The sequence below is a fragment of the Tauraco erythrolophus genome, chromosome 7, assembly GCF_009769465.1.
Source record: "Tauraco erythrolophus isolate bTauEry1 chromosome 7, bTauEry1.pri, whole genome shotgun sequence".
NCBI lineage: Eukaryota > Metazoa > Chordata > Aves > Musophagiformes > Musophagidae > Tauraco > Tauraco erythrolophus.
This window is the reverse complement of record NC_141471.1, coordinates 56,077,708-56,093,039: the sequence shown is the minus strand read 5'-3', so window position 1 is coordinate 56,093,039 and position 15,332 is coordinate 56,077,708. Positions and strand designations below refer to the sequence as shown.

At 40.3% G+C, this 15,332-nt stretch overlaps 1 protein-coding gene across 1 annotated transcript in view; it reads right to left on the bottom strand.

Moving 5' to 3' along the window:
* TPK1 (thiamin pyrophosphokinase 1) overlaps positions 1–15,332 on the bottom strand; it is a 252,862-nt gene that overhangs the window by 126,592 nt on the left and 110,938 nt on the right. The window lies entirely within an intron of this gene.

Here is a 15,332-nt window from a genome sequence, read left to right as displayed (position 1 = left end):
GGATTTAGAGGTTTCCTCTCCTACCACTTCAAAGTCCCCTTAAAAGCCTCCTAGCTTTGCCTTTATGTGACAGGTTTTATGTTTCTGCTATACACAATAACAACTGATAAGAGAAAAGCATACAGACTATAGAATCTTTGTATGTGTGCCTGCGTGTATAAAGTACATTATTTTGTTACACTAGAAAAAAAAAAATGTTAAAGTTGCCTCTACTTCAGTGGTAAAAAGAAAAGAACAGTAGACAAAATTTCCCAGATCAGTCCATGGATGGTAAACTAGTGGATTGCACGCAACAAAATAACGAGCCTCCAACAGGAAGACGTACACTACCCGTATTGAAACGCTTCCCCGAACAGCCAGAATATACATAAAACCAAACCAAACCATTATGCAGTAGGGAATTTGTATGAAGCAGAAGAGATAAGGGAGGAGATAAAGGCATGCTTTTTATTATACCCTTCTTCTCCCTCCTCAAAAACTTCTGAAAGGAAACCCGGTCAAAAGCAGTAGCCCTTCCGACATCCGATATTGCCCTAGATACCTTTTCAAGCAGTTGTAACAGCCCACAGATGTGAAGCATCATAGAGCTGCATCAGCACGTGGAATCAAAGACCTCCCTTGCAGAAACGATGCTGCTGCCACCACGAAGAATCTAGAGAAAACGTAGCTGCAGCCCAGACTTGGTGCTAAGCCTCAGACAATTTGAAGAGCAGCCATGACTCCACTCTTCACCAGGAAAGACCGAAACATAAAATTGGCAAGGGGAGGAAGGACACAAGCCGTTTGGAGTCTGTACTGAACACGTGAGTTGTGCAATGCCAGCCAGAGAAACAAAGGGAGTCCAAGAAAGGCATAGGGATGTTCAGGCCCACCCAGAAAGCTCCCAGTTGGGCCTGAAAACTACTGAAGGGAATTTGTTAATCAGAGCCCCTCTAAATGAAGAAATGTCTCATTCACTAAGAATGGGGTGCTCTCAGAGAGTCTTGCTATCAGCATTGATAGTGGCAAGAGAGACCAAGCTGTGAGAAACTGTGAACAGACAGAACCTCCCCAGTCTTTCACAATCAGCCTTCGAACAGCGTGAGAATGTGACAGATGATGATTAAATCAACGGCAGCGACAGCTACTGCTGAGCACAGGAGAAGAGACAGAACCTGAGTTACCAGCTCTTAAATTAGCAGTAGAAAAGGAAGGCCTTTAATCTTTTGCCAGGACCATTCCTCGGCTCCACAGCAGTGGCAGAAGTAAATGGTTTATAGGTAGTGATTTATAAATAAAAGATTTAACCCCCACTCCCTCCCAGGACTTTGAAATATTCCCTTTTTTGCTGTCACTAACAAGCCCCATCTCCTCCTTGGACAGTCAGATTTTGGCCACTGCAGGTAGACTGCAATTCTGCTTTCCACCCAGAGAAGACCAAATTGTTGTGGGTTTTTTTTTTTTTTCCTCCCTTTTTGAGTCATTATCTACAACAGCTAAAATTATTTTATTATTTTATGCTTTCTACTATTAAAAACATTTCACTTGAGGATAGTTCTAGCCCAGCTTCTCAGGAATTTCTTCAATAAGAAAAATATTTCAGAGCAACTACAAGGTACTTCCAAGGCAACATATCAGCAGCATGGTAGCTGGAGAGCACGGAAGGTCATTTACCTTCCATGAAGAAGAAAGCTGTGATGCACCACACATGGACATCCCACCTTCAGCCCTGCTGCTGTCTTTTGCACATATTCACAATAAAAGGCCTCAAAGATACATCACAGAAACGTGATCTAAACGTATAATCGCGATGTCAAATGCACGATTCATTAAAGGCAGATCACTGTACCCATGATATCGATATCAGGATGGTACTCTGGCAGCAGTAACTAAAAACAAAACCTGGCTTAACAGTGGCATCCTGAAACTGTTTGCTGTCCACACCTTTGACACTTTACACAAGTACTGCTGTAGATCATACTGAAAAATATTGACAGCATGCCACCACTAAAGCCACCACCTTCCTTCAAATTAAACTGTGATTTCTCATTCTCTTTCCACATCAAGCAGATAACCAGTTCTGGAATTGGCAGAGATTTTAGATCTGCTCCTTTTGCCACAACGGCAAAGAGACTGGCGTGGTCAGATTACACTGGGGAAGGGGACGGGCAGCAGTACTTGCATCTTCCTGCATCCTCTTTACGGCCTGGCTGGAATTAATGTCTGGTCACTGACAGCAAGAGAGTTTTAGATAAATTCTGTCGCTTCTGACATATTTTATACCACAGAATTGGATGACAATTCAAATGCAGTTCTTGTCAACCTTCACTGTATTATTCCTGAATGACAAAAATCTTCACGACGGAGCTTTCCGATGCAGCCAGGGTTTAACGAAAGGACGCTATAACAATTGCAAGATAAGCAATAATGCCTATAGTTTTATAGATACCTGCTCAACTTAATAACATTAACCTTTGGTAAGGAAGTTAAAAAGCCAAACAAATTTAACATTAGGAAAGGTTAGAAAAATCAATAGCACCCAGCAGGAAAGAAAACAATAGGTTGCATCTGATGACAATATAACTTTGCTGAATGATAGGATGAGGCATACAGAATTAGGCTTTGGCTGTTCTGTCTTATTACAGCAGGCACACTGCTAAAGATGGAGGAGTGTGCCAGACACACATAATAGGATTATTGAACCCTATATTTCAGACAGACACTGAAATGTCAATCTGAACATCTCAGCACTTCTCCCACTTTTAGAAATATTATGCATCACAGCATGTTGTGTGTTTGAAGAAAGCAGTGTGTAGATGTCCATTCCCTCATGTCCTTATTAATCTCTTATTAAAAGAAAGTCATGTTTGTTCATTCTCTAATCTTTCTGAGCATGACAGTATAATTAGGACAGAATACATAAAATATCCTAATTTGCACTCTATCTCCAAGACCTTCCTACGGCAAGTCATTCGAGTCTATCTTTTGAAGCTTGTGTCTGGCTGTGCTCACTGAGCGCACCAGTGATGTCCAGTTGATTCTTTTAACAATTCCTCTTGCAATGAGGCTCAATTTTGAGGTATCAATCTCACAAATTGATACCTCAAAACACAGATCCACTTATGTATAGTGTTAATGGCAGACACAGAAAAACCATATATCCTCAAATTAAAAGAGAAGAAGGGAGACAGCTTATAGAGCCTCTCAAAACCACAGCACAGATAAATAAAGTTTAAGGCAGCTACACAAATTAAATGGTATTTCTAAATAGTCTCCTTCTCCTAGACCTCCCCTGCCCTCTCACCTGCTGAAACAGTAATGTACCCAGTCAATCCCAGTATCTCACAGACCAACTGAGTAAGAGCTGTAGATTCACAGAACTATTTTAGTTGGAACAGAGTTTTCAAAGTCATCTGGTCCAACCTCTCACTCCAGAGCAGGTTAGATTAGCTCAGGTTGCTCAAGGCCTTTTCCAGTCTAGGTTGAGCGCCTCCCAGGATCCAGACTCCACAACTTCTCTGGGCAATCATTTCCAGTGCTTGACTACTCTTGTGGTGAAATTATCTTTCCCAGTGCGAAACTGGCATCTCCTGTGTTGAAAATTGTGATTGTTGCTTCTTTTCCTATCTCTGTTTACCTTGAAGAGTCTGGTTCTATCTCCTCTCTGCCCTCCTATTTATTAGGAAGCTGAAGACAGCAATACGATCTCCTGTTCACCTTCTCTTCTGGAGGCTGAACAAACCAGTTTCCCTCAGCCTTTTCTCCTTCATCACATGCTCCAGACTTCCCTAACATACATCTCCTTCTGCTATACGGGTATGCAATATTTCCACCTCAGAGAGCCTGAAGGGGTCAATGAGCAGAAAAGAGGTAGAGGGTTCCTAGTCCTCTATTCTTTTTAATGTAAATTCCAGGGGATTTCAGTCATTTTGCCCCTCTGGTATCCTCTTCCACTTTTGCCCACTCAGAGAATAACCTCAAACCTCCACATTCTTCACATAGTAGCTACAGTCACCTGAATGTTCTGAACCCACAAATATTTTCATACCCACATATGCACACAAATATTTTCACCCTGAATTGGACTCAACGCAGTTGATATTGGAAAACAAAAGTAGGAAAAAGCATTCATAGATCCAAGCAAAGCACTGCTCTAGACCAGGCACTGATGAACAAAAAGGGACAACAGGGTCTGTCTGCAGGTCTTAGACCAGGCCTAGCCAAGAAGATAAACATGTGGATGCATGATCAGACAAGTTTTAACAGATGACAGATATTATTTTCTACCATCTTTTCTATAATAAGTGGGTGGTAGTGTGAGACCAGAGCATTCAATCAGCATCAGAAAGAAAAAAAAAAAATAGTTTGGGAAACATGTCTTGAAGGGATGGCTGTCATCCAGACAGCGGTCATCTTTATTGTTGGTCCAATGTTTCACAGCTGATCCTAAACAACACACTCAGAACAGAAACCAAGTCTAGCATGGGATAAAGATGAAGCAGACGAGAACGTCCCTGAAAACATTTCAAGAGACAGGACAGGAGAAAGACAGAACAAGAACATCTAGCTTGAGCTACTGATACTCATGGAAGCTGCATAGATTTCCTACAGGCCATAAGTTACTGGAGACTGATGGAGTAAGTGGGCATTAAAACCACAGAGCTGGTTCATTGCTGTGAATTACAAACCAGCAAGAAATTAGTGAATTGAATCCTTTTGCATTTTGGGAGTAGGATGTAAGTATGGAAGGCAAAGCAGTTAAGTTCACTAATCTCTTTTGGGACATTTAAATACTGTTGAACAGCAAGTATTGAACAGCTTCTTTTTTGATCAGCCTAATTGTATGAATTGCCTTTTGATTTTTGTAGTAGAGAACAAAACAAGTATGTGTAATTGGTGAAAATGATTTTGGATATTTAAACAGGAAAAAATACATAATTAAGTGAAATGCGTTTTCTTTCAGTTTTTGGACTCAAATTTGGCTGACTGCTTGGCACCAGCGCAAAGCTAACACTGTACAGATTGCTTGGCCCTCAGTTCTGGGCCGGATGATGTTTTGACTTGTCCAATTGCACATTAAGTGAGGCTGCCATTCAGATTAACCAAAAGAATTGATTCATCATGTTGAAGCATATGCACTGGGAGCCAGATAACTGAAATCCACACTGAAGTGAAAGCTTCATTACTGAAAAACAAACCAAGAATGTTGGGTTTTGACCATCACTTCTCACCTTATATAACAGCACTCGATTCTTTATACGAGTACTATCTGGTGGCACGAAACAAACCCAGTAAATATATGTAAACATATGCACACCTCCACAAACCAAAAGCTACATGAACTTCTCAAATTTGACAAGAGTTGAAAAACAAAACGAGCTCTGTAGTTGAAACTTTGACTGCAACAGCTGCAGCCTCTCCTCCCTTCCCCTATTTCTATTTTGATACGGTCTTTTTCAAAGTAAATAAAATGTTTCCTGTTTTTGTTTCTAATGAGGCAGCATGTGGCTTCTGGTGGAAGATAGCTTTTTTTATACCATACATTTGATGTTGAGATAGCAGCAATGAAAGTTTTTCTGCATTAATTAGGTTGCCCCCTTTCAAAAGAAAAGTCTATTGTTCATGAAATCATGGCAATTACTTAAAACCAACAAGATATGAGTCTGCTTAGTTGGTATTTGACCAATACCAAAGAAAGCCAGTATGTCTCTTTTGCTACCTATAACAAACTGAAAAGCAGAAAATCTAAGATTTCTATATCTCAGAAACCAAACCCAAGCAAAAAACCTCAAAATTTATTAAAAAAAAACCCAAAGAAACAAAAAGCAAACAGCACAGCTAACATTCCATTTGCTGGATAAATTCCCAGTATTTATTTGTACTGGAACAAATTATTCGGATCCATTAAGTTTGACGAATCTTAAAAACATCTTAAATCTTCACCCACAGGTCAGAAAGTGCAATAAAATATACATCATTGCAACACCTTCATCAGAAGACTACTAATGTCTTTTAAAACTTTTCAATAACCAAGTGGAAAGGTAAGAGTGTTGTATGAGAAAAATCAAGGCAGAAAGGTCTCAGGAGCTGCAGTCTCATACATACAACCCATATATCTTCACATCCATTTCTGGCATTTAAACACTAGACCTACATTTGTGCATCCCTGTGCAAGTCAGACATGTTTTTAGTCCAATCTGACAATTAAAACTGAGCACAGCACAGCAGTGACAGCCACCTGCTATTTTTGGATCTTCGCTGAAATTTCCCTTATGTGCCCCTTCCTTGTCTGAAAAACAAAGGTTCAGAGAGAGGAGTTTTAATCTACGGTCGGGCTCCCTCTGTAATCAGTACTGTGAAAAGCTTTTGTCCATCAAGCTGGTGAGGCTCTTTGGATCCAAACCTATTGATAGGACTGATTACAATACTTTGCTTTTCTTGGAAAGTAACCTGGAAACAGGAATTGCTGCCCTATCTGTGTGCATTTATGTGTGAAGATACGAGGTGGCCTAAGTAAAGGAAACCAGAGTGCTGGAATAGCACCAGTCTAACAGAAGGGAAGCACATGTCACTGACTGTGGATGGCACGAGCCACTACCCAGTTATGTCAATGAGAGGCTTTTCTTGGTGACTTGGATGCACTCTGAACCAAGAGTAAGGACTGTAACGTTTCTAAAATGCTGCAAACTACACTTAAACCCATATTAAGACTAATTCTATCTTTGGCACTTGCACCAGTGACAATGCAAATAAGTCAAGCACTCTCCTGAAATAAAGCAGGACAGAAAAGTTGCTTCAACCACAAATCCTATGCCCCACTAAGCTGCAGAAATACGGCATGCAGTATTCCTTGCAATTCAACCATCTGAGGTAGCTTTTATGAAGTGGGAGGGAGTGAGAGAGGCTATCTGCATTTCAAATCCCACAACGCTTTACGCACAGTAACCAAACAGGTTTTTGTTTTGGTTTGGTTTTTTTGTGTGGAGGATTTTTTTGTTTGTTTTCTTTTTTAAAATTTAAAGGGTTTCAGGTTGACAGCTTTTGCTCTTTATCACATAGGATGACAGACACTCTAAAGAACTAAAGTTAATAAGCAGACACTATTTGAATTGACTTCAGTTCCCAGACTGATTGCCAGTTCTTGAGATTCATCTCAAGGTAAGAAAAGGAGAAAACAGCAAGGCTTGCACTGGGGTGCTTTCAAGGATTTGGGCTGGCAAATTTTAGCCATCCTAAACACTAGGGACTCAAAAACACTGTGACTGTGAAAAATCCACAGACAATAGCAAAAGAAGTTAACCCGGATGGCATAAAACTTTCTGCAAGGCATTTTAAGTATTATGCTTATTTAAATATAATATGACCAGTACAGCTAGTCTCTCTCTCGCATTCAGATAGTCTTTTTAAGAGAGAACTCTTGTTCCTTAGCTAGTATGTACCAGTACGTCCTTAGTTTGAGACATATGTAATTGATCTGAAAAGAATTTGGGTTGTGAGAGTGGAGCTCCATCTCAGATATCGACCACTGGACAGAATTAATTGAGATTGGGCCCAAAATATGAGCTATACTCACAAAAAATGGTACTTTCTCACACAACTCTGTCCACATGTACAAGAAGAGTGCAAAGGGATTCAAAGATTTTGATTACCTAAAGACAGCAAGTTGAAAAGAGAAATATCCTCCTCCTGTGGATAAAACTCAAAAATTTGTGCTACCAATACAATTCAGTAGCTCATTTTTCTTTTTCATATTGGAGTATTAAAGAAAATAGCAAGATTAGCCCCAGGACTGATCCTTCAGGAAAGTCACTGATTACTTCCCACTACCTCTTAGTTTTCCTTTACGAACAGCTGGCTGCCTTTAATTTGTGTATTAACTTCTAACTTGGCTAGGTACGTGATTAGATGACACTCGTTTTTTTTCCCCCTTGTTATTGTTCTGTCTGACAGTTCCTAAAACCTCTCAGTCTAAGAGCTGTATGTTACAAGGAATAGAAGGAAATTTCTGTAGGGAGAGTTTACTCATTGTCTAGAATATTCCATTGTTTGAGGATCATTTCCTATAGATCAAAAGGAGAACGCTAGACTATACATATCCTTAGCCCAATTCAGGTCAGCTTCTGTGTTCAACATTTTAAATTATATCCCTGACCCATCCTCCTCCTCCTCCTCCAGTTTTGCAGCCTTCTTTCCAGTCATATTACTCCTTCTCTATGACGGGAATGGCTAACTTAAATGTATGGATGTCTCCTTTAGTATCTCTGGGCAGGCCATCTGGGACAGGCAGATTATATAACATTTCCAATACAGGCTGGTACCTGTGAAAAGCAGCAGGTTTACCCAGTTTTCAGCAATGTATCTCCCAGTGCTGCTACACCAGGTCTACATCCTGCTTAGGTATTTATAGGACACCAGACACAGTAATGCAGAATGAAGTTAAGACTTTGTTGTTAACCACAAATACTCCATGCTAACTGCACGCAGAAAATTAACACACACAAGAGATGTTGCTTTGGGGAAATAATTGGAGGAAAGTTCCTATCCCACGCTTCAACAGATTCTCATGTCGGAAGTACCAATGTTGTAAAAGGGTGCCAAAGTCAAAGGGCACATTGGTATTTATTTAGCTATAGTGTTGTGTACTGAACTGAACTTCAAGGGTCCATGAATTGTAAAGACTGAAGAGATTTAGCAAATGCTTAATCTTAATGTACAGCAATGGAAACAGGTTTCCCAAATTCAAAATAAAATTAATTTACATTGTTCTGTATTTCAACCAGTGATACTGCAAAGCTAACAGCAATGAAAATAAATAATAATAACAACAACAATAACCACCACCACGCTTTACAATCCTTTTCCATCAAAGATCACTAAACCATCTGGGAGCAACGAACACAAATAATTGACATACTGACATTTTGACAGGCATAAGGGAAAGCTCAGGAAAATTAAAGCACTGCCCAGCAAAGCAGTTCTGACTTCATCACTGGCAAGTGTTCCACTGAGTACGAACACATTTCCAAGTGAAATTCAGGATATTTGCTATATTTCTGCATAACTGAGGTAGATTCTTGAATAATAAAAGGTCACACATCATATTCATACAGTTGCTGCATTTTTGATCTGCGGAGGGCTTTAACTACTCTGAATTGAAACATGAGGTTGCTGAACAAACATTCAGGCTTTAGGTCTAGACTAGCATGTGATTACTTGATAAACTGGAAACCAGTTTTATCGTCCAGGTATACGTCAAGTCCTGCTTTTTCAATAGGCAGAGGTCGCAGGTTTAGAAACAGAGAACACCTTGCAGTTGGGCTGCACATCCTTCTCCCTATCTCTCTTTTCCATACAATACATAAACAACTACTCAGGGGACTGTTTAACTAGATATCAGAATATCCAGCTTACTGTGCTGAAAATCCTTGCGTTTCACATATGAAATGCTTCAAGCTTCAAACAGGTGGCCAACATTACATCAAACAAAACAAATAACGTATAGCCAACTAACAGCAATGACTCTGCAAGCAACACGGAGCTTTGCAAGAAGACATTTCGCACTGGTATACCCTAGGTCTCTCCCTGTAGGATATTCCTTTGCTTTATATAGTGACAGTGATTTCTAAAGTTTACCAGTGCCACTTGTAGTTCTCCTTACAGATAGCTTTGGTGTCTGGCAAAGGTAAGCAAACACAACACAAAAGATGGACATTACGTAAGGCACTACACAGTCATTATCTTGTTCTAACAGTGCCTGTTAAGGACTCACTCCAATAACCATCCTGTGAGCTGTGATCAGTCACATTCCACTGGATAGGGATACATGTCCATCTCCAGAAAGCATGGGTCCCATTCTCATCTCTATTAATGCTGTAGTGTATGTCTTAAGTGAACTACCTTGAAGAGACATCTGCGGGAAAGACCAGATCCCATGATCTTCCCCAACACGACTGAGAGCAGAATTTGGCCTCATGCAGCTGTTGTTGACAAAGGGCACACTCATAACTCGAAATGCAAGCCACAGCCATTTGTGCAAAGAGCTGTAACTGTTTTGCAGGAACTGGATACAGCAAAAAAGCAGAGTTACATACTGTACTAAAATACAAATGCAGGGTCAAAAGGAGCTGGGTGCACAGAAGGGGCAGACTGGCCTAACAGACTATCTGGAACGTGCAAGGATGCAAGACAAGCCACTTCCTTGACTGCTGCCTAGACAAAGCATAAGGTTCAGGAGCATCCTGCTGTGCTTGGAGCTTCCCATCAGTTATACGGGCTAACATGATTGCTATGTGAACCTGACCTAACATCCATTGATACCAACACTAAGAACAATTGAGCACAACATAAAATTTCCATTAACACCCTATTCTAACACAGAATCACATCTAAGAGCTTCTCCTTTTCTGCCTTCCTTCGTTCTACTCATCCTCTATTTTAAACTACTGCTGTTAGAAAGAAAAGAAAAAAAGGTATCAAGACCTGCTTGTGCATTTTGATCAGAAACCTAAAAAAAGCTTACAGCTTCAAAAAGCTGTGAGAAGAGACATCAGAAGCTCAGCAGGGCTATATGTGCACTTCTAGAAGGGGAAATTTTAAATTATTTTTAGCTTTCTGATCAAAATGCACAAGCAGGTCTTGGTATCTTTTTTTTTAACCCCAGTCTATGCAATGCCCAGTAACACTCACTCTCTCAATCTTTCTTTTAACTCATGTTTCAAAATCCCTAGCACCCAGAGAGAGAAAACACAAAAGTAAAGTCTATAGACAAGCAATAGTTGTGATATACACAGAGCAGCTTTCTCTACTGACAGAAGGCACTAGAGCTGCTCTCTTTTGCAGGAACTTGTTATGCTTTTTCTTACATAATGAGATGGTGGTCCTGTGCCTGAATTGGATCACAAAAATTACTTGTGTTGAGAGGCTTTATTTTTCAAGCTGCAGATCATATTCTATACGTCAACAGATTCCAGTACATTCAGACACTTAACAGTTTTCCCTTAAGCAAGCAAAACACTCCCCCTACACCTTTCATTCCATGTCTGCCTAATTACTAATTGACCATCCATGGCATCTGGAGACAATGCCCTACTTTTACTATCCATTGCAAATCAGTTCTCTTTGCCAGTGTTCATTTTTATAACCCACATCCAAAACAATCAGAAGGAAATCGTCTCGTGACCAAGGCACTGAGACAATGTTCATGAACAGAGTTCAGGCACCGATGTTGCCATAGGAATCTTGAGTGTTCTGGGCAAGCCATCAGTGCTCAGCCCCACGGTCTCAGTCAGGCACTAAATGGCTCCCAGGTTCTGTGGGTGTCAGGCTTTGATTTTGGCCTTTCTCCATCTCAGTCCTGCACGTTTTGGTCTCTCTCCATCTCAGTCCTGCAAGCGTGCAATAAATTAATACTTCTAGCATGCACTGTGAAAATAAGCAAATAAACATTCAAGAGGAAGTCTACATGGCAACAAGAACCATCGTGATACAGACATCTAAGGTAGCCATAATCCTAATCAGATAAACAACTTCTTAAGGCAAACGCCTACCTCTCCTCCACAATTTTTTAAGATGAAGCCATGCATGAATATCTGTGCTTTTCCTATATTAAAATTCTTTAAATACTTAATTTCTTCACCTTGACTTTTTACGAAAAAAAAAGAAGTTAGCATAAAAAGGTAGCAATTGTCATCTCTTCTGCACCCCTGTTTTGGCCATCATAGAAGCTTTTGCTTCCTTTAGAAATTCAAAAATTAAGCACTCTAGAATTACATGCTGCATCAAGTAAAAATAAAAATACCACAACAGAGGAAGTATGCGACTCACATATTTTTTCATTTGAATGAATCACATTGGAGATCCACAGTGGAAATGGTTTTGTAGTAGATTTAAAGCAAAAGCTGTTTTTCTGATCAAATTATATTATTACTACGTGAAAGAAGACAGTTACTTAATACTTTCTTTCTGTAAACTTGGAGAACCACTGTTACACTTCTAGATATTTTATGTGAAGTCAGTACTTTTTATTCCTAAATACTTTAACTCCTTCTAACTTTTCTGTGCATGTAATGCAAATGAAATTCAAAACTGCAGTTTTCAATCAGATAGTTTTTGGAATCTAACAGTCTAACACTAAAATTGATATCTGAATGCAGTCTAGTGGAATGTGAAATACATGGTTTTTAATGGATTCACTGGAAAAAAAAAAAAGAAAGCCACTGTGATCAACTCATTCAAATTATTATTAATAAGTAAAGGATTTGGCTAGATTGTTAGAATGGAAGTAGAAGAGAACTACCCCAGATTTAGATAAGAATATACCATTAAAGAAAAACTTTGTGTTTGATAAGCTTTGCGAAAGACCATAACACATCTCTGCTGACAATAGGAGCATTTTCCTTCGTTCCTACCAAACTCAGTCAAAATTTTGCTAATATTAAACTTCAAACAGTGCTATAGCACCAGAAATTCTAATTAACTACTTATTTGTTCCAAATAATAAGGTGGAGAGTGAACAGAGCTCATTTTAAAAGGAGCTAAGATTATCACGTGCAAGAAATACAGCCCCTCATTCAAGAAGAATTAGTAGATCACTGTACATAACATCTGCACACTTAGTGTAAATCATTTTGGTGACACAAAGTACTGCCATGCAGCCTGATCAACATTACCAATGAAGCACAGCCAATTATTTTATATGTTTGTATGACAGATTGTTGTTGTTATTCAACATCAGGATATTTGATGTAGTTGCACAGGGCTGCCATCCTCGAAACTTCTTGTTTTGTACTCTCAAAAAAGCATCTCTGCAAAAATTAAATTGAGGCGAGAAACAGGGATGAGGGTTTTCTTTCACTCACATCATGTAAAGTTCAACTTCAAGCCACGTCTTATCTTAACTTCTAGCAATCTGGAACTCATCTTGAAAGCTATACAAGTTATCTTGTGCCATACCTTCAGCACCTTCCGTCACCACTGGTGTTTGCAACCAGAACTCAAGCACTGTCTATACTTGGCATGATGCAACACTGAACCAAGCTTCCTCCTCCCACTGAGCTGGAATAACTAAGAGCAAGATCTCCCTTTGCTTCAAGAAAATATGTCACGTTCTCCAAGTTTTTTGAGCTGACAAAGCACTGTTGCTTTATCTACAGATCACCGCAAAGGAACCGCAGTGATTATGGTCACGTTCTGTTGCTGCTGTTGGGCCAACATGGGTGTAAGGTGCGCAGAGCTTCCAGTCTGGGGGACAGGAGACTTCCACAATCCTTGAAAGACCCTCTTGGACTTGAGGGCCAAATAACTACACTTGAAGAGATTAACCTGTTTCTTTCTAAAGACATGGAAGATTAGAAACAACGTATATAAATAAAGAATTTGGGTGGCAATAAGCAGACAAAAGAAAGGTATGTCAGAAGACATTGCTGTGGACTGTCCTAGGTCTGGCAAAACAGAGGACATACCTGTGACAGTGTGAAGGCAGTAAGAGAACCCTAAACACTACAGCCAGATTTGCTACCGAGATTTGCGTGGGTCCACGTTCATCTTTCATTTCATTTTTCAGGGTATCTCATATGCTTTGAGTAAATAATGAATTATTGCCCTCAGACACTTATTTTTACGTACCACGTTCATCTCAATGAGAGTCCTACAAGCACAGCCACTCACTCTGTTGTGAACAGCCCGTCTCTGAGAAGGCTGATGTGCTGCCTGCTGCTTTTATCCCATTTTCTTTTCTTTAAAAGCAGTGCACCTAATAGCTATTTAATATTGTACCCCCCTATCACCTTGAAAATCTCCAGTGACTCCGTCAGAAGTTAATGATCTGAGAGGATATTCCTGTTGCACCATCCAGCTCTCACACTTGTTCCTCTTTTCCATTCCAAATATTCAATTGTATGGTTTCCCATATTTCAACTCACTAACCACTTTCCTAGAATTCTAGCTCAGAAGCAGAAATAAAGACAGTATAAAACACAAATTGTGAGGAAAGTAGCAACCCATTGCTCCCAACAGTGGCCCTTACCCTATTCACTGATGACCCATTCCTGCTCTTCACAACTTGGTTTCTTTACCCAAACCTTTTAGTCAAAAAGCTGCTTCAGAGAGACTCCTCTGTGTCAGTACCTCATCCCTCCAGCCAAGCCATGGCAAAGGCCAGCCTCTTGGTAGGACAAACCACATTCCAAAGCAAAACAAAACATCACTGCAATTAAAGTCATGCTTTGCCCCGGCTTGCAGCTGAACGTGGTCCCTCCAGCACCTTTCTGAGTAGCACCATGCAGCTGCTCACTCACTTCTCCCCCACCACAGTGGGATGGGCAGGAGAAAATATAAAGAAAGGCTCGAGGATCAAGACAAGGACACGGACTCACTAATTATGGTCGTGGGCAAAACAGATTCAACTTGGGGAAAAAAATCAATTTGATATCAATTACATCAGAGTAGGATAATGAGAAGTAAAACTAAACTTAAAAACACCTTCCCCCCACCTCCTCCCTTCTTCCCCAGACTGAACTTCACTCCTGATTTCTCGACCTCCTCCCCGAGCGGCACAGGGGATTAGGGAATGGGGGTTGTCGTCAGTTCATCACACATTGTTTCTGCTGCTCCTCTCTCCTCAGGAGAAGGATTCCTCACATTCTTCCCTGCTCCAGTAGATCACAAGGGGAAATGAAAGACACCATACAGACACATACACCCTACCTATCCCCTGAGGATCTCCTTTACTCAGTTCTTCCTAGTGACCATGAAAGGAGACGAGTGTGTGAATCAACTCTCAAGAAGTACTGAACAACGCAAGCCCATGACCTGTGGAAACAATACAGTGACGGCAAGAGTCCTTGGCCAGTTTCTGAGAACCTCTGACATGACATCTTGTGTTGGAGGGAAAATAAAGCCTTCACCTGAGTGGGGAGCAGAGCCCTACTCTGGAATTGTTCTTTTCAAACCAGAGTGGGAGACGAGTCGAGAGACAGGGAAGAAAACAATCAAAACATACGGGGCTCACAGGTACTGTGACACCACAAATGATAACACCACCATACGTTTGACTTAGAGATTAAGTGTGGGGACCTACAAAGAAATCCATAAAGCAAAAAGGACAAGGGAAACAAAGTATTCAGAACTACCTGAGCATGGATCAATGAGCAAATAAATTGGCCTAGCACCTAGCAATGTTGGACAAAGGTTCCTTGCAAGGCATTTCTGATAAACTGAAATTGCTAGTGATAATCTGTATTATCCAATTTCCTGTAACTGTGCCCTATCCCTAAACTAACATAATTCCTTCCTCTGTTACTGATTTATCCTGGGCCTTCCTTCTTCTGTACTGAGACACAAAATAGTACTAACAG